Below are 23,007 nucleotides of genomic sequence, written 5' to 3' on the forward strand. Positions count from 1 at the left end.
GAACTTCGTTCTATCGAGGTTTGTTATATCGAGGTTCAACATGCTATCGGACATCCCTCCTTTTTTTTTTAATCTGTCAATTGTCTGTGCATATGTTACGCAGGCTTTCCCCTCTGCGCGGCACGTCCCCGCATCAAAATTCACCAACCCTCGTCCTACGAGTGTTTACCTTTTCCTTGTCTGGCATTTTCCTCCAGAGGTCTTCGACATCGACCATCAGTGACAATGCTTTCACTCCCCCTTTCCATTCAACTCTTTCATACCCCCTTCACTCGGCCCTGTTTCGGTGTATCCCTGCAAGTCCAGGAGACAGTTATAGGGCCGTGTAAACCCCCTATTCATTTCCCCCCCTCAACAGGAACCTCATTGTGTGTGTGCTGCTGAGTGCTTTCTTTGCTCTCAGGACGTAGGCTAGGCGCTCCCCCTCCTCCAGCTCGAAGCCCCTCTCCGACGGCCAAGCGCCTCCTTTCATCTTTCCCACGCTTTGGACTTAACACAACGCCACCTAGCTTGCAACCACCCTCTCGCTCTTTCCAGTAAAACAGAAAAAAAAAAATGAACACCCATAGGGCGCGCAAAAGGGACTTAGACCCTACGTCATTTTTGTGTCACGCAATTGCACACTCAGGACCTGCAAAAACAGCCTCCCGGTACGTACAGTGGGAGAGGTTAACTGCAGGACGTGCCACATGGCTGCGTTCTGCACATGCACGGCCGTCACCTAGCGATGGAGACGCGCGGTCCGCGCACAGAGCCAGGCGTTTCGTTAGTGCCGTTCGACTGCCGCGACTATGTTGACCGGACTTTTTTTGTGCGAGTAAGTTTTCACACCACTTTCGCTGTGGCGGGGGCATCATGAGTCTGCTGTACTTACGGCACCTGAAGGAGAAATCCTAAGGAGGCATCTGAGGGACTTGAAAAAGTGTGAAAACACTTGAACCGGCTGTGCAGACTCCAGAGGGGTATATGAAGAGCTGCTGAGGGACCTCGCCGCTGTCCACTAAATAAAGCTAGTCCGCGATAATGTTTTAAAATTAACTTGTGGTTTAAAATATGCACCATGATACATGTTTTTGTGAATGCATTGGCATTGCAGTCAGCACTAAGTGACATGTTTTGCACATCTCCGATTGCATAAATGTGTCTGGTTGAAACTGGCCAAAACAACGGGGTATAGTCTGCGAGTATGAGGATCTGTATATTTTAAGTACACCTCTATTTTAACGGCCATGTTTTCGAAAATATTGCATGGATGATAATTCAACTTATAACAAGATTTCTTGCTTTAGCAAGTACTGTTGTTGCAATCACGGAATGAAACGATATTAAATTTGTGAACGTTGCAACTCTCTTTATAGTATAATCCCGCCACAACGAATACCGCCACAACGAAATTTCCGCGACAACGAATAATTTTTTATTCCCCGCGAGTATCCTATAAGAATTAATGGCCTAAATTTCTCTGCACAACGAACCATTTTTGCAGAGCGTTTCCGCTTCAACGAAATTTTTGCGTTCAAAATCGAAACCGAAACTAGTTTTATTGGCGAGAAGTCCAAGTCAAATCCAAAGCCACATTAAGCATGAAATCACGTGATTGCAGTTCCGCCATTTTGGCTTTGTGTCGTGGTCGCGTTCACTCGCTGCCTTTCTCTTCGACAACGACGAGTTTTCATCCGCAGGACACGATGGCAACGCAAGTGAAAAAACGCAAAACTCTTTCCCTTGAGCAAAAAGCTCAAATAATCGCCCAAGCAGAAAGCGGAAGGAAGAAAGCGGCAATTGCTGAAAACTTCGGAATTCCTGCAAGTTCGCTGTCAACGATTCTAGGCAATAAGGACAGCGTGAGAATGGCACTTGCTTCAGGCACATCCTCGAAGCACAAAAAGGTGACGCGGCCCCTCCATGAAGAGTTGGACAAAGCAGTGCATGCGTGGTTTGTGGAAGCACGAGCCAGCAACGTCCCCCTGTCCGGAAGCATCGTCCAGCAGAAAGCCTTGAACTATGCATGCCTACTTGGCATTGATGATTTTAAAGCCAGCATTGGCTGGCTAAACCGTTTCAAGGCCCGCCATAACATCGTTGGAAAAGTGTTGTGCGGCGAGTCAATGTCAGCAGACGTGGACGGAGCAGCTGCTTGGAAGGCGAGTAACATGGCCGGAATTTTAAGCAACTTCGCGCCTGCAGACATTTACAACGCCGACGAGACCGGGCTATTCTACGAGATGTTGCCGGCTAGGACGCTCGACTTCAAGGGGCAGCGCTGTCACGGCGGCAAACACGGCAAAAAACGCATCACAGTGCTGCTTTGCACAAACATGGATGGCTCGGACAAGCGTCCGCCGTTAGTCATAGGCAAAAGTGCCAAGCCGCGCTGTTTTAAGGGAACTCGTAGCCTACCTGTGCAGTACAAGGCGAACAACAAGTCATGGATGACCCGCGCTATTTTCACCGAGTGGATGATGGCATTCGACCGCGACATGAAGCGGCAGGGCCATAAAGTTTGCTTGCTTTTGGACAATTGTTCAGCGCATCACTCCGACGAAGTCAAGCTCACTAACACGGAGCTGAGGTTTTTCCCTCCCAATTGCACGTCTGTCTTACAGCCTCTCGATCAGGGCGTGATTCTTAGCCTGAAGCGCGCTTATCGCGGGAGGTTAATTCAGCGGCTGCTTTTTAACACTGAAACCGGCCGAGACACGAAGGTGGACTTGTACGTGGCACTGCAGATTATGTCTGCTGCCTGGAGCACACTGGGGCGCTCAGTAATTGTGAACTGTTTCAGGCACGCCGGATTTGCCGAAGGTCGACTCGTACACTCTGCTGGCCTAACACCAGGCGTTACAGACGACGACGAAGAGGCGTCACCGGCTCCGGGGATCGCGGCCGCCTGGAAAACGCTGGGAGAAATAGGAACCGTGCCGCCTAATCTCGAGCTCGACGAATACATCGGCGCTGACGCTTGTGTTGTTGTTCACGAAGATGTGAGTGATGAGCAGATCATAAAAGCTGCCCGGAATGATAAGGACTCTTCCGATGAAGAAGACGACGACGTACAGGAAGCGCCGGCTGCGGCAACCGCCGTACAGGTGATGGACGCTTTTGATGTCATCAGGAATTTCGTTGCTGTCCGAGACGACGATGTTGCAATGGGTTTGCTGACCGAGTGCGAAAATCGCGTGACGGCGTTGCTCGCCGTGAAGCGTAAGCAAACCAAGCTTACAGATTTTTGGCATTAAACGCCTTTGCTGCTGCTTGGGCAATTCTTTCTGCGTTTCACGTCAAATTTTTGCGATAACGAAGTTCCGCGAGAACGAATTTTTTTTCGTGCATCGTGAATTTCGTTATAGCGGGATTCAACTGTAATAACTTTTCCTTAATGTTTTAACAATAGCTTTATAATCCCAGGAATGCCTGGTGAGATGAGATATATCACTCACTACACTTCTTTTTGAACACCAATAAGTGCACGAGTTTAGTTTAGTAGTATGATAACTACGGCATATTACGAGGCCCGAGGAGAGTGTGGTACAAACATCTTGTAACTCTTTTTAACAAATACATTTGTTGATTTCTTTGGCATTCGTCATTTTGTAGCACTCTCTATGAGCGGTTATGTACGAAATTGTCTTGTCATTGTTATTCTTTTTTTGCATCTCTTTATTTATTGATACTGCAATCCTTGCTCCAAGATCTTAGCAGATCTTAAGTTTGATGACACTGATTGAACTTCAATGGAGAAGCATTAGAAAATAAAGTATGCTCTAATAATAAAATAAAGTCGAAGTGCAGTATTCGGGGATAAATGATATTTGGCTATGCGTAGATTCCTGGCAAATACAGCTAAAGCTGTAGAAGCGATTGTTTGGAATTATTTTTACAATTACATATTGAGAGTATTTCTCTGCAATGTCACCGTTATCATGACACGGCCTTCTGTTGTTTATATGTTTTAGTGGTCATATTCTTCGGGCTTTCCTATCTCAAATACGTGCCTCTATTCTCTATCACTAAGAAACATTCTCGTTTTCTTCAGCCAATTTTCAAATCCAATCAATTTGCTTAACACTGTGTACCATCTTTTCTTATCTTTTTAGATCAACACATCACAGCAATGTACACAATGGCAGCACGAAGCTGCTTCAAAGGAAGTGATGTCCCGACTGAGGTTGGCATTGCAAGAAGAAGGTAGCGGTAAACCTGTGCTGCGCCAGCATCGCTTCTATGTCTGTATGTCCGACTGGGAAAGGCACTGCAACCATGACATTGATGCTCGTTGTGCAGGCTACACACAGCCAATAAACTCAGGTGTCCAAAAAAATTTCTGAGCTTGTGCAACAAGGCGTGACATCTGTAAAAACGGTTGAGAGTTGCCTAAGGTTCTTTGTCCGAGACGTTCTGTTTGCAAACAAGCAGTGCCCCCCAACCACATGCAGAGATTTTTTACCCTACAAAGACAGACGTAAGAAACCATATCCAGAAGGCGCTTCGTAAAGACAGATTTAGTTCAGTTGATCAAGAGAATGTGGCAATGTACTAGAGAACCTGGAAAAGAAAGCACCAGGAACAAAATGTTTTTTTCGAGCTTATAATGTCAAGTCTGTGAAAAATGATTCACAAGGTCAAAGGGAACCACAGGCCGATTTACCTGACTGCGACGTTTTGGAGACTGTGGCACAGAAATGTGAGCAGACACTGCTCCTTTGCGTTCAGACCGAGTTTATGAAGGAGCTGATACTCAAGTATAGCGACAATGTGGTATGTCTAGATGCTATGTACAAGACAACGGATTATGCACTTCCACTCTTCCTGATTGTGGTGAAGACGGCAATCTCATATGCTGTTGCAGGTGCCTTCATCGTACAATTTGAAACCGCTCACTGCATCGAAGAGGCACTTAACATCTTCAAGGCGTGCAACCCGACTCTGAGTCCTAAATTTTGGATGGTGGACTATAGCAAAGCGGAGATAAGCGCACTTTCTGCTGCCTTCCCAAATAGTCTGCCAGTCCAGTGCGACTTTCACACTTGGCACAGATGCCTTTCGAAAAAAGAAAATGAAGTGGCAGATGTCGACATTGTCAAGAAAATGCTGATGCAAGTGGCAGCCAGTGCAAATGAAAATGACCTAAAAAAATTAATTGAAACCCTAAAGCAGTCACCACAATGGGAAGAAAACGAGAAGTTGCAAACCTATGTAAACAGTTAATGGCTATCAGTAAAGGAAATGTGGGTGAAGATGTATAGGTTCGACCTCCCTTTCGGCACAAACAACGGAACGGAATCAAAAAACAAGGAGCTCAAGGCCTACTTAGCTGGAAATAGTGGTCGTCGTAGCCTGCAGGGTCTTTTGAGAGTTCTGGTTGAAAATTTTTTTTCCTGAGAAAGAGAAGCAATTCCTGCAGGCAAATCTGAGTTTTTCACCTTCTTACCGCCTGTATCATCATGCTGTGCCCGAGTTCCCTCTTACCGCCTGTATCATCATGCTGTGCCCGATTTCCTCCACGGAAGGCCTCCTGTTGTAGCAAAACACATTATGGAACGGCTTGAACGAGCATCTGAATACAGATCTCAGGACGTGCAAGTTGGCAGTGAAGAAGGAACTTTTCTCATTCGTTCCGTCAACCAGAGTAGGGGCTTTCATGAAGTTAACTTCAGCACCCCAAGCTGTACATGCTTCGACTTCAATAAGTCGAAATTACCGTGCAAGCACTTTGCCGCTGTTTTTTTGCTTGTTGATGGGTGGGGCTTCTCACGTCTGCCTGAGGGATATAGGGAAGGGCCGAACATGGCTGCCCATGCTGTCTGCACATCTGTTGATACAGAAGACACTGAAGTCCCAGCTGATGTAGACACTGAACAGCGTCAATGTGGTTTGCAGAAAGCATCTGAACAGAGCAGGTGCCATTTCAAACTGAAGATAAGGGCTGAAATCGAGCGCATACTATCTTCCCTGCACTACATTCATGACACAGCGTTGCAGCAATTATCCGGCAAGTTACACGAAGCAAGCGTCTTTGCTGAAGAAAATGTGAGCACGAGCAATGGAATTGCTGTCAGAGGCTCACCAATAAAAGGATGCTCTGGAGTTAAAGCAAAAACAAGGAACATCGGGATCACTAGCAACTGGAATTGCAGTGAAAAAACTGCGGTTGCACAAGGATTATCTGCCGCAGAAGGAACACTGGTTCTCGTGAGGAAGGGTGGGCAGAAAGGCCGAAATTATGAGGGAAAGTTACAAATCCCCGCTGTTGTGATTTGCAAGCCGACAGAAAATGTTTGGCGCTCTTCGTTCTTTGTACGACAAAGTTTATTTTTTTGCTACACCTTTTGTCTAATATTCTTTGCTGTAATTAAGTTCATGTGATATTCTTTATTGGTTCGCACTGTTAGAGTTAGTAAAAGACGTACTGGCAGACAGCAAGCCTTTGGCATGTGCATGTTTATTCTCTCTCATGCTCCATTCACAATGTTCACCTGCATCTGTCACACCATTTGATTTCTTGTTTTTGTTTTTCTTGACCTTCTGTGTAATATTTTTTGTGGCAAATAACTTGTGTAGTATTCTTTGTTGGCTCATACAACTAGAGTTTATGAAAGACGGCGTGCTGGCAAACTGTAGTCCTTGACATGCCAGAGACACACCTTATTTCTTTTCTTCGCATTTCATTAACAGTGTTTCATGATTTTGCTCTTCTGCACTGTCTTCACTAGCATCTCTCACACATACCAGTGTTTTTTACTTGTTCTTTTGTGTTATGAGTTGCTGTAATTTTGTTTGGGTAGTATTATTTCATGGCTCATAATATATTTCTGTGTTCCAATACATATTTACCTCATGCATATTATTCATTGCTTTTGAATTTATTTTTGAAGCTGATTTAAGAATTTGGGACATCAATTTGTAACACTAAAAAAAATGTAAACTTTGCCTCTAATGTAGTTTTCTTGTGCAACATTCTTCTTCCTGGTTGATAATTCCTACAATAAGCCCTTAAAATATATGACCGTTTTCTGTGCTTTGTATAAGTACCAAGTATTAGTAAAAAATAAACTTTATCTAATTTTGATATCCCATGTTCAGCAGCCTGTACTCCGATTCTTGCAAACATTACTGCGATAAAAACAGTGCACACAGCCGGAGCAAACGTGCGCATAGACTTGGCAGGGAAACAGGCTGAATTGCATTGTGTCCGCCAGCCTTCATAATTTACCAGCGCGGCTGCAAGTGTTGTCTTTCTATTTTTTGGAGGGGGGTGGGGGCGACATGTTTTGCTTGTTCATGCATGGCCGTCTTGCATGGTTAGCATTTAAGGCTCATACACATGCCGCACGATACATCCGTCTACAGCCGTTGTGATAGCCCATAGTAGCTCGGCTGCTGACCCGAAAGACGCAGGTTCGATCCCGGTCGTAGCGGTCGAATTTTGATGGAGGCGAAATGCCAGGGAACCGTGTACTGTGTGTTGACATGCAGTACCCGTTAAAGAACCCCAGGTGGTCGAAATAATCCGGAGCTGCACTGACCCGAAAGATGCAGGTTCGATCCCAGCCGTAGCGGTTGAATTTTGATGGAGGCGAAATGCCACCCGTTAAAGAACCCCAGGTGGTCGAAATAATCCGGAGCTGCACTGACCCGAAAGACGCAGGTTCGATCCCAGCCGTAGCGGTTGAATTTTGATGGAGGCGAAATGCCAGGGAACCGTGTACTGTGTGTTGACATGCAGTACCCGTTAAAGAACCCCAGGTGGTCAAAATAATCCGGAGCTGCACTGACCCGAAAAACGCAGGTTCGATCCCAGCCGTAGCGGTTGAATTTTGATGGAGGCGAAATGCCAGGGAACCGTGTACTGTGTGTTGACATGCAGTACACGTTAAAGAACCCCAGGTGGTCGAAATAATCCGGAGCTGCACTGACCCGAAAGACGCAGGTTCGATCCCGGCCGTAGCGGTCGAATTTTGATGGAGGCGAAATGCCAGGGAACCGTGTACTGTGTGTTGACATGCAGTACCCGTTAAAGAACCCCAGGTGGTCGAAATAATCCGGAGCTGCACTGACCCGAAAGACGCAGGTTCGATCCCAGCCGTAGCGGTTGAATTTTGATGGAGGCGAAATGCCAGGGAACCGTGTACTGTGTGTTGACATGCAGTACACGTTAAAGAACCCCAGATGGTCGAAATAATCCGGAGCTGCACTGACCCGAAAGACGCAGGTTCGATCCCGGCTGTAGCGGTCGAATTTTGATGGAGGCGAAATGCCAGGGAACCGTGTACTGTGTGTTGACATGCAGTACACGTTAAAGAACCCCAGATGGTCGAAATAATCCGGAGCTGCACTGACCCGAAAGACGCAGGTTCGATCCCGGCTGTAGCGGTCGAATTTTGATGGAGGCGAAATGCCAGGGAACCGTGTACTGTGTGTTGACATGCAGTACGCGTTAAAGAACCCCAGGTGGTCGAAATAATCCGGAGCTGCACTACGGCGTCCCTAAGGGTGTTATTTAGATAACCCCCAGCCACTCCAGAAGCGCACCTAACTGAAATTACCTGTAATGCAGCAACTTTGCAAGCGGTGCAGGACGACGCGAAAGGCGAAAATTCGCATTGCGCCAGGAGGAAAAGTGGCAGGGAAGAACGATTGAGTAAGTAAGTGGTTTTATTAAAATAATAATTAAAAGGAAGGAAAAAGATTATTGCTGGCTGCAGCATCTACCAATATATCTAGAGGCCCCTAAGCCGCAGCCAGCGCGGACAGGGAGTAGAAAGGCAGGAGAGAAGTAAATATAGGGGAGTGGATAGTGAGAAAGGACATGAGGTAGAGGATATTGGACAAAAGCCCGCCGCTCATTGACCCGTACCCCCCGACGGCGAGCACGCAGCTGTTGCATTGCCCCGTGCAGGCGGAGGCATCGTTGGTGCGTCTGGCTGTCCCTTGATGCACTGCACGAGGAGCGCTGCCGCGCACACAGCGCAACTTTCCACAGCAGTCATATCCAGCACGGAGAAAGAAAGCGCCATCGGTACACCGTAGCGTTGCAGGAAGCGGGTGCACACAGGTCGTGCGAGCGGCGTGCCCAGGCGCGAGAAACAATAAAAATAAAAGTGCGGCGAGAAAAAGCGAGCGTCTCCGTCGCTAGGCGACGGCCGCGCATGCGCAGAGCAGACCCATGTGGCACGTACTGCAGATAACCTCTCCCACGTACAGTACTCGATACGAGAGAGGCTGACATTGGCCAGCTGGCTCCACGTAGGAAGCGGCGGCGAGCTTGCCAAGCTTTGCCATCCGTAAGGGCGACGTACACCCGAATGACAACAGCAAAAACGGCTGGAAAGTACGGCATGGCAGGCATAGATATCACGTCCTGAAGTCTCGGCCGTCAAGCCACCATCTTCAGGCTTTTTTTTTTTATCAAAGCGCGGGCATCACGTCGGCGCAGCTCCATATTCATTTGACTTTTCATAGGCTTAAATGATTATAACCTCTAGCAAAAGAATCCCAATCAAAGCCCCTTTTATTTTTATTTATTTAGGGGTAACCTGAATAAATAACAGGGGCTTTGACTGGGACTCTTTTAAAGGCTGCGTTTCTGGGCCTGTAAAACTCGAAAATGCAACTCGTGGCGGTTTGTCTAGGCATTTATTTTACCATCAGCAGGAACTGTTGGACATGAAGGACCGCCCGTCACAATGGGTGGTGGTGGTGAAAACATTTGTTATATTACAGTCACTCCATTGTCGTTTGCCGCAGCCGGGAGGGTGCAGCAGCCAGACAGGGTCGCCTCTCAGTTTTCTTGGGTGGGGTTGGTGATATGGGGTGGGGATGGGTTCTTCTGGCAGGCCCACAACATGTGGTAGGTGGTGCCTAGAAATGTGGAACCTAGAAAGGCTTACAATTAAAATGATCTCCCATATGGACATCGAGTGACTCATATCCCTCAAGTCCCCAGCAGACCTACAGACGAAATATGTATATAAAGCTTTTTGTCCATTCATGTAGCGGGCCTCAATGATCGCAGCCAATAATTATCCAGCATAATGTCATGAACTCATTATAAGGCCAAAAATATATAAATCTGACATGTCACGCATTGCAAAAAGAATGAAGGCATGATATGAAGGCACTGGAGCCTACATAATAAACCGGGCAGGGACTGTGGGCTTAAGCCCAGAGGATGCTCGAAATATAGACACACCCAACCATGTCATATGCATACCTCAATGAAACTGACTGCAAAGAAGATTTAAATAATTTTATTCATGGCATATCAAGGCCTGCTTTCATTCTTGAAGATGATCATACCAGCAAGCTCCATGCAGTGAGGTTGGCTGATGAAGGCAATATTCTCACCGCTGAACTTGAGGTCTGAGATGGGCTGCTTTCTGAAAAAAAAAACAGTTAAATATAGGTTGCGCAGATTTTTAAGTGAAATAATAATAAAAGTATTCAAAGATGCAACCCCGTTATTTCTCTACTTTCATGCCACATATGAATGAAATTTCATGGCATTAAAAAGGTACTACATAAGTGTTCACAATGCACATGTGATGTTTGCTCTTTGATTAAAAAAAAGAAAGCCCTGATGAGGAAACCCAGCTGGCTTGACGGCCTAGACTTGCAGTGGTGAGTGAAAAAAGTCCCTCGTTGAGAAGAAAGTATACTACCACCCCGCTTTGCATACTTCGCCGCAGCCGCGTCACCTCCTCGCCATCAACTAGGAGCTAGCCAGCCACCAGATTATAATCTGTTGTAAGCAGTCATTGCACCCGCTACCGTTTCGGGGACCATAGTTTCAGTGGTGGACGATGGGTGTTGATGATGATGATGTCCTGTCAAAACGGCACATACCCATGGCAGGGGATTGTACATTGCAGATACAAAATATATACAGTCAAAGAGTGGAGTATGGGTGATTAACTAGAATTTGGAAATATAAAGAGGACAAGAAAAAAAGCAATGAAATACCACTAGCATATAGGAATAAACTGGTTTCAAGGAATATTCCGTGACGTCTGCCCCGATCAGGAAAGGAGAACTGGAACGGTAAAAGGAAGTGCTAATCTAGAAAGTGGAGTTGCTAAGTAAATTTTGCGTGGAAATGCGAACCGCCAGCAGAAGAGGAAAACGTGGTCTATGGATTCAATTCCTCCACAAGACTCACATAGGTTAGTAACGGATAGACCCGAGCGACATAAATATACGGCTGTTGCTGTTGTCCAAATAACATATAACACATAACCACAGAGGGGGTCAGCCAAGAATTGGGTAGCAAAGAAATTTTTTGAAGTATACCTTCATGTAATAAAAAAAGAAAAAAAAAAAAGAATGTGATTGGTGGGGTAGAGCAAGGAAACAAAAAGGGAAATAAATGAAATATAAAATGAAAAGTGGTAACACACACGGCCAGATTGACACTGGAATTGTAGAACAAGTGATGTTGAAATATTTAGCAAGGCAAACGATTTAATTCCAGTAAAAATTTTGCATGGCGGTGAAAACATACCTAGTGACTGCCCAAGGATGGTAGCACCAAATGATAACAATATCGGGCTACTTAAACTGAGGCCAAGCTGTTGCAATGGCCTTTTCATCATCTGTCTTCTCAACGTAGTGAAGCGGCGACAAAAAAATAAAAAATGATCTAATGATTTCTGTTCGCTGCAAGATGCGCAGACAGGAGAAAGTGCCAAACCAGTCCTGTGAAGATAGAAATTTAAAAGTGGGGTACGGCATCGCAGCCTTGTTAGAGAAATATCAAGTTGCCGTGAAGGACATAATTTCCTATTCCAAGAATAATTCAGTGCAGGTAGTCATCAGATCTTAAAAGATGTCCAGTTTGCATAATTAATAGAACGTTCCTCCAAATCCTCACTGCGGTGATGTACGCTGTCGCCGGAAGGATAAGTACGGGGCCATTGAGGGACTCTTTTTGCCAAACTATCAGCATATTCATTTAAAGTCACATTGCTGTGGCCTGGTACCCATACCATATGTACAAGTTTCAAATGTCGAGGTACCAAGGAGAGAAAGGTTTTTACAATTGCAGAATCCACTGACGAAGAGAGGGATGAACACAAGGATAGAGAGTCGAAATTACAGCCACTTTAGAAAAAGCGCATGTGTGTGTCCCACTCTTCCTTGTTCGTCGTCTGCTAGCGTTCTTTCTCTGACAAGCAGTCTAGTTTCCGTAAAGCGAGTACCCCTTTACGGTACTCGCTTCAAAAATTGTGAAGTCCGGAAGACGAACGGAAAATGACCAGTCTAAATCCTGACAATATATATACCTACACCCTCCTTTTCATTTTAATTAATTACTAATTAATAAGTATTTCAAATTATTAACTAATTAATACTAACTAATTGATAAATTAATTACCTACACAATGACTAATAAATCATTATTAATTAGTGCCACTTGCGCAGCAGAATGAGGCACTCAGGCTTTTGCCCTTCACTACCTTTTTCGCGATTTCTATGCGCATGCGCGAAGTCCCACCGGCGACTGATGGAAACGTATTGGCCGGCGTCGACGGAGTTTCTCGTCGTAGCCAGTGCACGGGAGCTGGCAGCATGGTGACCGTCACAGGCTCGGCAAAGCGATGCCAACCACATCTGCCGCGTACGGTTGCCACTCTCGAGGCGTGCCGGGATGCAAGACGAGGTTTTTGAGTTTCCCTTCGTGTAGCCGCGACCAACAATGACGTGAAGCGTCAAGATGTGAATGGGCGACCTCGGCAACCGACTGCGTACTCTCGACTGTCACTTCGTTGCAGATATGTATGCATCTAAACGAAATGTGCATGATGAAAAGTACATACTGAAGTTAGCACCAAACCTGTAACCCAACAGTTATAGCCTCAATGAGGATTTGCTAGGTGCGTGTTTGGTTTATGAGCGACGGGGCCTGATCGCGATGTATTAATTTTGTCGTTTGTTTTCTTTATGTGCGAAGGGGCCGGGTAGCGCAAGGCGGCTATGTGCGCTAGACCGTAATATTTAGCATGTTTTATCGCGACTGCTGCCTGACTAACAAGAAAAACAAATGCGGCATTTGTTGTGATGCACCGCCGTTCGCGAGCCTCATGACCAGCTCAACGTTCACTCGGCTCGCGAACGGCGGTGCATCATAAAAAACGCCGTATTGTTTTTCTTGTTAGTCAGGCAGCTGCAGCCACGATAAAACATGATAAATATCATGGTCTAGCGCACACAGCCGCCTGCGATATCTGTGCTATCTGGCCCTTTCGCACATAAAGGAAACAAACGAGAAAATATATCTCATCAGGCCCCGTCGCACATATAAAGCAAACACGCACCGAACAAATCCTCATTGCAGCTATCAGTGTGCATTACAGCCTGGTGCGAACTCCAGTAAAGGTACATTTAACCATGCATATTTCCTTTAGATGTATACATACCTGTAGTATCTGTTTTTGTCGCTCGGAGCATATGACGCACTTGACATATCCTTGCACGACGCAAGTGCTTTTTTTTTTCTTTTTATAAGCTCGCCTTCGTTCTCGCCAAAGCATTCGGATTTTGTACCTTCGGTGTACGCAATCAGCTGCACATTAAGGAACTTGAAAGTCGTCGGCCTCATCCAAACGTCTGGAACGGCACGGAAACCGCCGGGCACAAATTAAATGAGTCTCCTGGAGGGTTCATGCTCGTTCACTTGCGGAGCGGAGCGCTCGACTGGACGTAGAACAGCGTTGGTTCATGACCCAAACTACCGAAATGCGCATCAGATGCATGTGTAGATGTGCCTGTGTCACCATGCAGTCGTCGATTCCGCAGAAATCGCTGCGGAGGCAGAAAGGTTGTGGATTCTTCCACAACAGAATCGAGAACCTTTTCCCCACTGCGACCACATCTGTTCTGGGGGCAGAAACCGGCTACAGCTCTGAATCATTCATTGCCCCCCCCCCCCCAAAGAAAAAAAAATCAGCGTGTTTCCTGCAAGTGTGCATTGCGGCCGGGACAATGCCCTGTTCAGGGGGTGTGGATAATTAAGTGCCTCTCTGCCGAGCTTCGTTGATGATTAATCCTATAGCTGCACCTTGTAGATGACGCGAGGAGGAAGCGACGCTCATTGCACCATGCCGGCACCGCGGTGACCGCATTGTGCTCGGTAACTTAAGACACCCCGCGCATATGCGCCGCTCGTAAGTCACAGCTAGGACGTGACGATTTCACCTTGCTCTGCAGCATCAACAAACCCCTGGCTGCTTTTCCCTTTGAAATCCTACTCTCTCTCTCTGCCTCAGCGCTATCCTTCGATTGTTTTTTTTACAATAAATTTAAGTCGGTCGTGAATCTACACGCTGAGAGAGTCTCATTCTGTCACATCGAAAATATATGGCCCGCGCTACTCGCTCTTACAATACGAAGACAGTATAATGCATGCGCTATGAGTGAATTGTGAAAACGCTGAAACATTCCCCCATACTGCGTGAACATGGAACTGCAATCGCTGTTACTAATTTCCGCCCCGAAGGAAAAAAGAAAGGGGGGGGGGGGGCGCTTTCGCTTTTTACTGCGTTGACGTGGCCATTTCGCATGGTCCCAAGCATCCTTGGCCGACCATTTACCTGTGGCCGACGTTCGGAAAATGGTCGGCAGCCTACTTAGTCGGCTAGTAAACCACGGCAAGCGGTCGGCCCGGAGGTAGCCGCCAGCCATTTCGGCAAGTAGTTCGCAGCGGGCTTTGGCCCGACTTTCCGGGCAGACCAAAATGCCGCGCACGGCGCCAGGTTAATGGCAAGAGTGCGGCAATGCGTCGGCCCGACTGTTGAGGCGGTACATTGAAAAAAAGTTAGGAAGAGCACGACTGCTACTTTTTTTTTTAATCTCCCTGTTACTTGGCTTTGGTTTTTCGCGATGTTATGTAATTTGCGCTTAGTATGGAACACAATGATACATGCTATTTAGTGTAAATGTTTTGTTACATTAATTAATGCTATTGTTTGTCTATCTTGTCGCTCACATTTTAGTGAACCCTATAGCTGTTTGTAAAATTATTTACCTAGTTCTGATAAACAGCAAGCCACAAGGTGACCGCGATTTCATGTGTAGATCATGTCATTATACTGTTTGCTTGTTACGAAGCGCAGCAGTAGGTGATGTAACATCAGTTATATTTTGGCGCACAAGCTCTCGTACATCCCATTTAGCCCGTATCACTCACTGAAATTCGTCCGCTATATGGCAGGGCACTTGAGTAGACGCAACTTCGCATTGTAAGGGAGGAAAAGGCTATTGCGTAAAATAAAAGAAGCGGACAGAAAAGAAAAAGCACACGGGAGCAGACATGCGTAGGGCACTGGCAAGCCTTGGCCGCGGCAAACGCTCCGGCAGGCAAGCAAAGAGACAAATTCTAAAAACACGACTTCGCAGCTAGAGAAGAAATGCGTACACGGAGGGACCCGGACGAAACAAACCGACCTGCGCTCGGACGTTTCGAAGGAAGGGCGGAAAAGAGGGGGGAAATGGTGGGAAGGGCGGGGCAACTGTGTCACCCCCGCAGCTCGAAAGTTGGTGGAGTTCTCTCCGAGCAGGCACCGAGAGCAGACGTGTTTGTCGACAGCTCCGGTGTTTGTCGACAGCCCCGCCGGCCCGCACGGGGCCCCAGTTTTTCCCCGAAAAACGTCTGGCTAACCTCGCGCCTCCGCGGCTGTTTCCTCCGTCCGGCGGGCAGCGCCGGCTCCGAGCCCGCATCCCGTGGACTCCTCTGCGTGGCGCAGCAGTGACGTTGCACCGACACCCTGGATTTGCGTCCCGGTGGCCGAGGCAGGGACAAACCTTTCAGTCCAGGCGTGGCCAGGGATTGAGGCAGCGTGTTAACACCTACACCGCCCAGAACGTCAGCCGCGCGGCTTCAACATATGGGTGACCCGGATCAGTACTCTGCTGCCATGGACACCGGGGGCAACAACGAGGTATCTGACGCAGATGACGAAGACACCGGACGCGTCGGCGATGACTGGTTTACTGTCAAAACCGTGCGCCAACGGCGCGCAGAGAGACGACTGCTGCAGCAACAGAGCCGCCAATGAAATGAAAAAAACAGCCACAGCAACGCCGACAAAAGCAGCAAATGCCACCACCCCTCCCAATTGACGACCTCAAAACTGTGATAGGACCCCGAGACGGACTTAATTTACGAAATTGGACAACGCATCAAATTGCCCTAGCCATCGGTGCTGCAGCACAGCTTCCGGCAGAAATCCGGCGCGAACTAATAATCCGAGTAAGACCAGAACAAAACCTGGCGGTCATCAGCACCCCGAGTGAAGAGCTCGCTCACCGGCTACGCGGTATCAACTCGCTAGACTTCGGCAACAAGCAATATGAAGTCGTCGCGTACGTGGCAACCCCGGAAGCCTCATGCAAAGGGGTGATCACGGGCGTGGAGGAGGGAACCAGCATAGAACACCTCATGGCAGAACTGCGAGTAAAAAACACGAAGATTCTACACGCCAGAATGTTGGGAAAATCCACCGCCGCCCTGATCACCTTCAAGGGATTCCACGTCCCTTACTACGTCAAATACGGCGGCGCCGAGTATCGATGCCGGCCACACAAACCCAGGTACCAAGTGTGCAGTGTATGCCTCGGCATGGGCCATAGGGCAGACGTGTGTCCCAACCCGGAAAAAACAAGATGTGCCAAATGCGGCGCAAACGATCCCGGATAAAGCCACCAGTGCCAAACCTGCTGCATCAATTGCGGCGGCGAACACCCGGCCACGGACCCCCACTGCCCAAGCCGACAGCGGAAGCCCTTCAACAAGAAGTTGGCAGTCGCACACAATCAGCAAAAAGAATCCCAACTACAAGGGAGTGCCTCGAACGGTCCCCCAGCACAACACTCAAACCGGGAAAATCAGCACCAGTCGCGCAGCAACGCCCACGACGTGGCAGCTGCAGTGACAGCGACGACGAGAGGCTCGCACCCAGAAGGCAACCGTGAAACACTTCAAGAAAAAAAAGGCCCGGGGACGGACTTTACTGCGCCACCACCCCAACAACCTAGCACCGGTCGAGGGCCCCGCTGGGAAAGCCCGACACGACAGCCCCCGTCCAAAAACAAGGGCTATGAAAATCGAAGCCATCTGAAGGTGAGCTCGACAGAACAATTCCCTCCTCTCCCTTTCCCCAAAGCCACTCCTCCCAATTCAACCGCCGCAGACAAATCACGCAAGCCACGAACTCCACTAAAAATTCTCACACCTCCTCATCACAACCTAACACCAAACCCCTCACTCCAAAAACAGCGCCACTTGCTCCTCCCTCCCCAGATCTCTCTATCGAAAAGATTCAAGCTATGATAGACCGGTCGATGGAGGCCATGACCGTTACTCTTCGAGCCGAAACAAAAACGATGGTAGGGAGCCTCCATGAGGAAGTCAGGAGGGAAAGGGAAGATACATTCGAACGACTTCTCCAACATATTGACCAGCGAATGCAACAACAGATTCATCAACAGACGGTGTTGTTGCGCCAGTTTCTCACGACAGATCAACAACCCCCTACACCCTCCCCTCCGGCACAGTGTCCGCCTGAAGTAAACCTCCCGGTAGACACGCACGGCGAGCGCGACAACCGTGAAGCACGACGCCTGCACCCATATGCGCGACCGCCTCCCACCTCACTGATATTCGCTGCCGCTGCACCAGCCCTACCGACGGCAGCCGACACTGGCACCGCCGATACCGCGATAACTTCACCACAGGCATCAGTCAAGCCATATCTGACGCCTCCGCCTCATAATCACCAACAACAACAACAGCATGGATAGCAGCTCTGAACGAAAAACTAAAACAAAAATACAAGTAGGCCATCCGCCCATTCGGCTATGGCAGTGGAACTGTCGAGGATACCGACGCAAGAAGGGACTCCTCACACAGTCTATCTAACCCTTCCTCCCCGCTTCCCCTTCCAGATATAATAGCAATGCAAGAAGTAAACTGCGAACCCACCCTCACAGGCTTCACAGCACACACCAATAAGCCAAGAACGCACGACGAAGCAGACACGACGCCACCCAAAGTAGCTACCTTGGTATCCAAGCACCTCACCGCTATAGAACACACTATCGAGAACACGCACATCGCGCACGTTCTGCTCGAGGTGGTCCCCGCCAAACGCAACCAGGCATCCCTGTTCATCCTTAACTTGTACAGTCCACCTAAAGGAGGGAAACGGGATGCAGTCGACGAAATAATAGAAGCGACCCTAAAATTAGCCAGCAAGAGAAATCAAGTTATAATTGTGGGAGACTTCAACGCGGCCCATCCAATGTGGGGCTACGAATCGGAGACCCCGAAAGACCGCAATCTTGCCCTGAGTATCGCCTTAGGAGAGACGTTGGGTAGCGGTCATTACATAATAACCGCCGATATTGAAACAGCCGGCACCCGCAAGGTTGGTCGCAAGATAAGATTAACCAACTGGGACTCCTTCAGCCGGGATCGACAGACAGGAGGGACCGCGACGGAGAGAGGGTGTAACGGGGTAAAAGGAACACCCAATCCGCCCTCACCACTATGCTGCCGAGCTGACAAATAACAACTGGCACCGCTTCTGCGACCATCTCCAAGGCACTCGGCATGGCTCGCACGTAGTCGCTGCTCCGCGCTTTACTAGACCCCAAACAATCCAAATTCGAGACGAGCAAGGCGATACGTACGCTCCTGTGCAAGGAACAGTGTGACGACGACGCTATCCTCGCCCAACTAGAACAGCGCTACATCAGCTCTGGCCCGCGCCCCCAGTACAAGGACTACCCCTACGACGACGAGAACAGTCCACTCGACGCTGACATAACAGAGGCCGAAGTCCGAGCAGCTCTACAAAATGTCACGAAGAATACGGCGCCGGGTACGGATGACATTCAATACAAGGTACTTAGAAACCTGGACGACCAATCAATCTCCCAGCTGACGTCGTTCTACAACCAAGCCTGGACGACGGGAGCCCTCCCTCAAAAGTGGAAGCACGCCGAAATTACGCCCAAACCTGGCAAACAACTCTCACTCGCAACTCTTCGGCCAATCTCGCTCACCTCGTGTATCGGAAAACTATTCGAACACATCGTATTATCCCGGCGCCACCCCCACCTCGAAGCACGAAGATTCTTCCCGGACACGCTGTTTGGTTTCCGACCAAATTTATCCACACAAGATGTCATGCTGCAACTGAAGGAGGAAGTAATGGACCATCCTAGCAAGCTGAAAACGAGGGCGATACTTGCGCTCGACTTAAAAGGCGCTTTTGATAACGTTGCACATGACCTCATCCTTGACAACCTGGCATCGTCCCACTGTGGGAATAGGATGTACAACTACATCAGAGCATTTCTGACGGACCGCACGGCCACCATAGGACTAGGCGAACAACGCTCCGACAATATCGCTCTTACAGGCCGAGGGACGCCACAGGGCTCGGTCCTCTCTCCGACTCTTTTCAATGTGGCGATGGCAAAACTGCCACCTCTGCTAGACAACATCCCCCGGGTTCGTCATGCTCTCTACGCGGATGACGTCACAATCTGGGTCACGGGGGGCTCTGACGGCGATGTGCAAGACGCGCTTCAGGAAGCCATCGACGTGGTCCAGACGTACGCCGCCGCTGACGGGCTAACCTGCGCAGCGGAGAAGTCCGAACTCTTGGTTATAAGCAAGAACAGCCATGGAAGGAGAAAACAGCCTCCAGAGATCGACCTTTTCTTTAAAGGTGCGCCAATACCACAAGTGGAGAGACTTCGGGTGCTGGGGCTACAACTCCAATCTAATGGTAGAGCCACACACACAGTACATCTTCTCCGCAAACAAATATGTCTCAAATCACCCACATGATAAGACGGGTCTCCAACCGACGAAGCGGTCTTAAGGAGAGGGAAACGCTTCGCATAGTTCAGGCGCTCATCATCAGTCGCCTCACGTACCACCTCCCGTACCATCACCTCAATCGGGCCGAACTAGAAAAACTTGACGCGGCACTCCGGTCGGCGGTAAAGACGGCACTGGGTGTCCCTCCCCACGCGGCCACTCAACGCCTTCTTCACTTGGGCATCCACAATACGGTGGAAGAATTAATTGACGCACAGCGGGTAGAACAAGTAACTAGACTACGAAGCACACGCACCGGACGTGCCCTACTCGCGAGACTCGGCTATCCAGCCCCCAGCGCCCCCTTACCACCAGATCCGGAGCCCATGGACCCCTTAATGAGAGCAAAGATCCAAGTGGCCCCGATCCCGAAAAACATGCATCCAGACCTTAACGCGGGCCGACGGCAGGCCCGAGTACGGACACTTCAACGTACATTAAGAATTCATAATGAATTCGTATTATACACCGACGCAACAAGCTACCCCGGCAAACCTGCCACGAGCCTGGCCGTCACGAACGATGACGGTCAGGTACAAGTAACAGGCTCCATCCTCACGACCTCGATCAGAACGGCGGAAGAGACAGCCATAGCCCTCGCCATCCGATACATCTCATCCAACCCCCTGAACAAACACTTGAAAACCTGCACTATTGTCACAGACTCACAGGCAGCATGCCGAGCCTTCTCAAACGGTATGCTGTCTCCCAAAACCCACCAAATCCTTCGTCAGTGCAAAGAAAAGACGCAAACGCCGCTTATTCGAATACTTTGGGCACCAGGTCACGCATTTCTTTCTGGCAACGAGCGCGCTCACGCGCTCGCCCGCGAACTAACTTGCCGGGCACCAGGAGGGAAGACTGAAGACGGCCGATTACCAGCTAATACGGAAACCGGAGAGGAAGCTGCTCCGAGGCCATCATCAAGCTCTCAGCTATCAACCACCACAGAACCACTCACGTACACACTTACCCTCGAATACTACAGAGAACAACGAAGAACACTCCCCGCACCGCACAAATCTCTCTCCAGAGCAGATGCCACTGCTTGGCGACAACTTCAAACGCACACATTCCCGAACCTCTACCACAAACACCTTTTCTTTCCCTCGCGGTACCCTTCAATCTGCCAATCATGCGCCAGCACCAAACCAACACTATACCACTCCATATGGGCGTGCCCAAAGCCGCAAGGCTTCCCGCCCATTCCCCACCCCACCGTCTCCTCTTGGGAAGCTGCTCTGTCTAGCTCACACCTGCAAGATCAGCAACGACTGATCGAGCGGGCGCGCGGGATAGCAGCAGCTGCCGGCATCCTGGACTGAGGAGGCCGCCTGAAGTGGACACGACCACCTAATCACCAGTGCCTAGTTATTGGGTTTAAATAAATGTTTTTTTCCTCCTCCTTCGAAAGTTGGTGACGAGCGTTCCTGACGGGGCGAGAGAAGAGATGTGTACACACCGACTTTGAAGAGAGCATGCAGTTTTGTGGCATTTGTATACTATTTTTGAAGGAGCTCTTTTCGAACAAAGTTGTCTTACGATCAAATACATGAAGAAAAAAAAACGAAGGAAAATAAAACGAAAATAAAAACGAAGGAAGGTAAAGCTAAGAACCGCGAGAAAACGGGCTAGCGTCCTTGTCATTTGGTTTTGTTTCTTTGCGTGTGGCCCATTCATCCTCTTTTACTACCTGGCGGGGTGGGACGGGCGGCTCATTTCATTTTTTTTTTCGGAAGTCGGAGGGGCGCATTTTCGCAGCGAGCGGTCCGATTCTACAATGGACCGGAAACTACCCCCATTTCCTCCCCCGCTTCTTGTCAGCAGTTCTTGGAGAGAGAGAGAGAGAAAACATTTATTGCTCTAAAAAGTTTCTGGTTTTAGTGGCGGGCTGATGTCTTCATATCTTCGGCCTCTTCACAAGGTCGGCGCCCCTATTCCAGGGCACCGCTGAGTCTTGCTGCTTCGCAGGCGTGCCGCACCAGTGCCCTTTGGGCCGTGAGCTCGCTGCTGGTCAGCAGACCCTCCCGTTGTTCCGCACTCGGGTTATTTAGTTTGTGGAAGGCTCTGTTTCGTTCGCATTCCCATGTGATGTGGTATAGTGTGGGGGTTGCCCCGCACCACGGACATGTGTTCCTGTATTGTGTAAGGAACATCTTGTGTAGTATGTATAGATTGTGGAATGTCCCTGCTTGCAGTCTCCGCCAGCATACAGCCTCGTGCTGTGTTAATGATGTGTGGGGTGGTGGGTATTTGAATATCCGCCCTCTGTGGCAGGTTGGGATCCATGTTCCTCGGCAGGGGGCTGACATCCAGTGTTTGACGGACCTCGTCTGGAATGGTGGCTGTTCTATCTACGATCCCTTCTACGTCGTGTCCTAATCTCTCTAGGAGCTTGCGGCCGGTGACTGTCTGTTGGAGCCTGACTATTTGCGCACTTAGCTGGGCGTCTGTTAGTTCTTCGAATGTGTTGTTTAGGCCCATTTGTAGCAGCTTTTCATTTGATGTGTTTTTTGGTAGGTGGAATGCCGTCTTGTCGCTATTCTTAGCAGCGCCTCCGTCTGTTCTTTGTCTTTCTTGGTCATGCGGTGGTATGGCAACGAGTACGTGACTCTACTGACTATCAGGCTTTTGACGAGCTTGATCGTGTCGCTTTCCTTCATCCCGCTTCTGTTCTGCGATACCCTCTTTATCATGCGGCTTACTTGTTCTGTTGACGTCTTGAGTAGACTGATTATGTGGGTACATCTTCTGCTTCCTTGGATCCACATGCCTAGGATGCGTATCATGTCCCTTTCCGGTATATTTTCGCCTTCTAACCTTACTGTCAGGTCCACCTTGGTGGGGTTGGACCCTACCCTAAGAAGTTCCTCGGCAGCTTGTGCTCGTGGGTGCGTGCTTTCAAGTTCGTTGTAGAAGTGTAGAGCGCGATCTCGAGCGCGCGAGGACGCTGTACGTGCGAACGAAATGTTGGAAATGTAAGCGCGTTTTCCAAAGTTGCGCGTTATTAGTTAAAATTACAAGACAGTCAACTTTGTTACCTTCAATAACTAGGCGCTGGACAACCAGACCTCTCTTTCATTCGCATTTATATATTGTCAGGACAAGTGATTGTAGTA

The 23,007-nt window shown here is 48.8% G+C and overlaps 1 pseudogene; it reads left to right on the plus strand.

The window, feature by feature from the left end:
* Positions 1-727: 727 nt before the first annotated feature.
* On the plus strand, positions 728-5,851 carry LOC146174570 (uncharacterized; annotated as a pseudogene).
* Positions 5,852-23,007: the final 17,156 nt, after the last annotated feature.

The sequence above is a fragment of the Amblyomma maculatum genome, chromosome 11, assembly GCF_055883805.1.
Source record: "Amblyomma maculatum isolate TAMU_Amacu chromosome 11, ASM5588380v1, whole genome shotgun sequence".
NCBI classification, from domain to species: Eukaryota; Metazoa; Arthropoda; class Arachnida; order Ixodida; family Ixodidae; genus Amblyomma; species Amblyomma maculatum.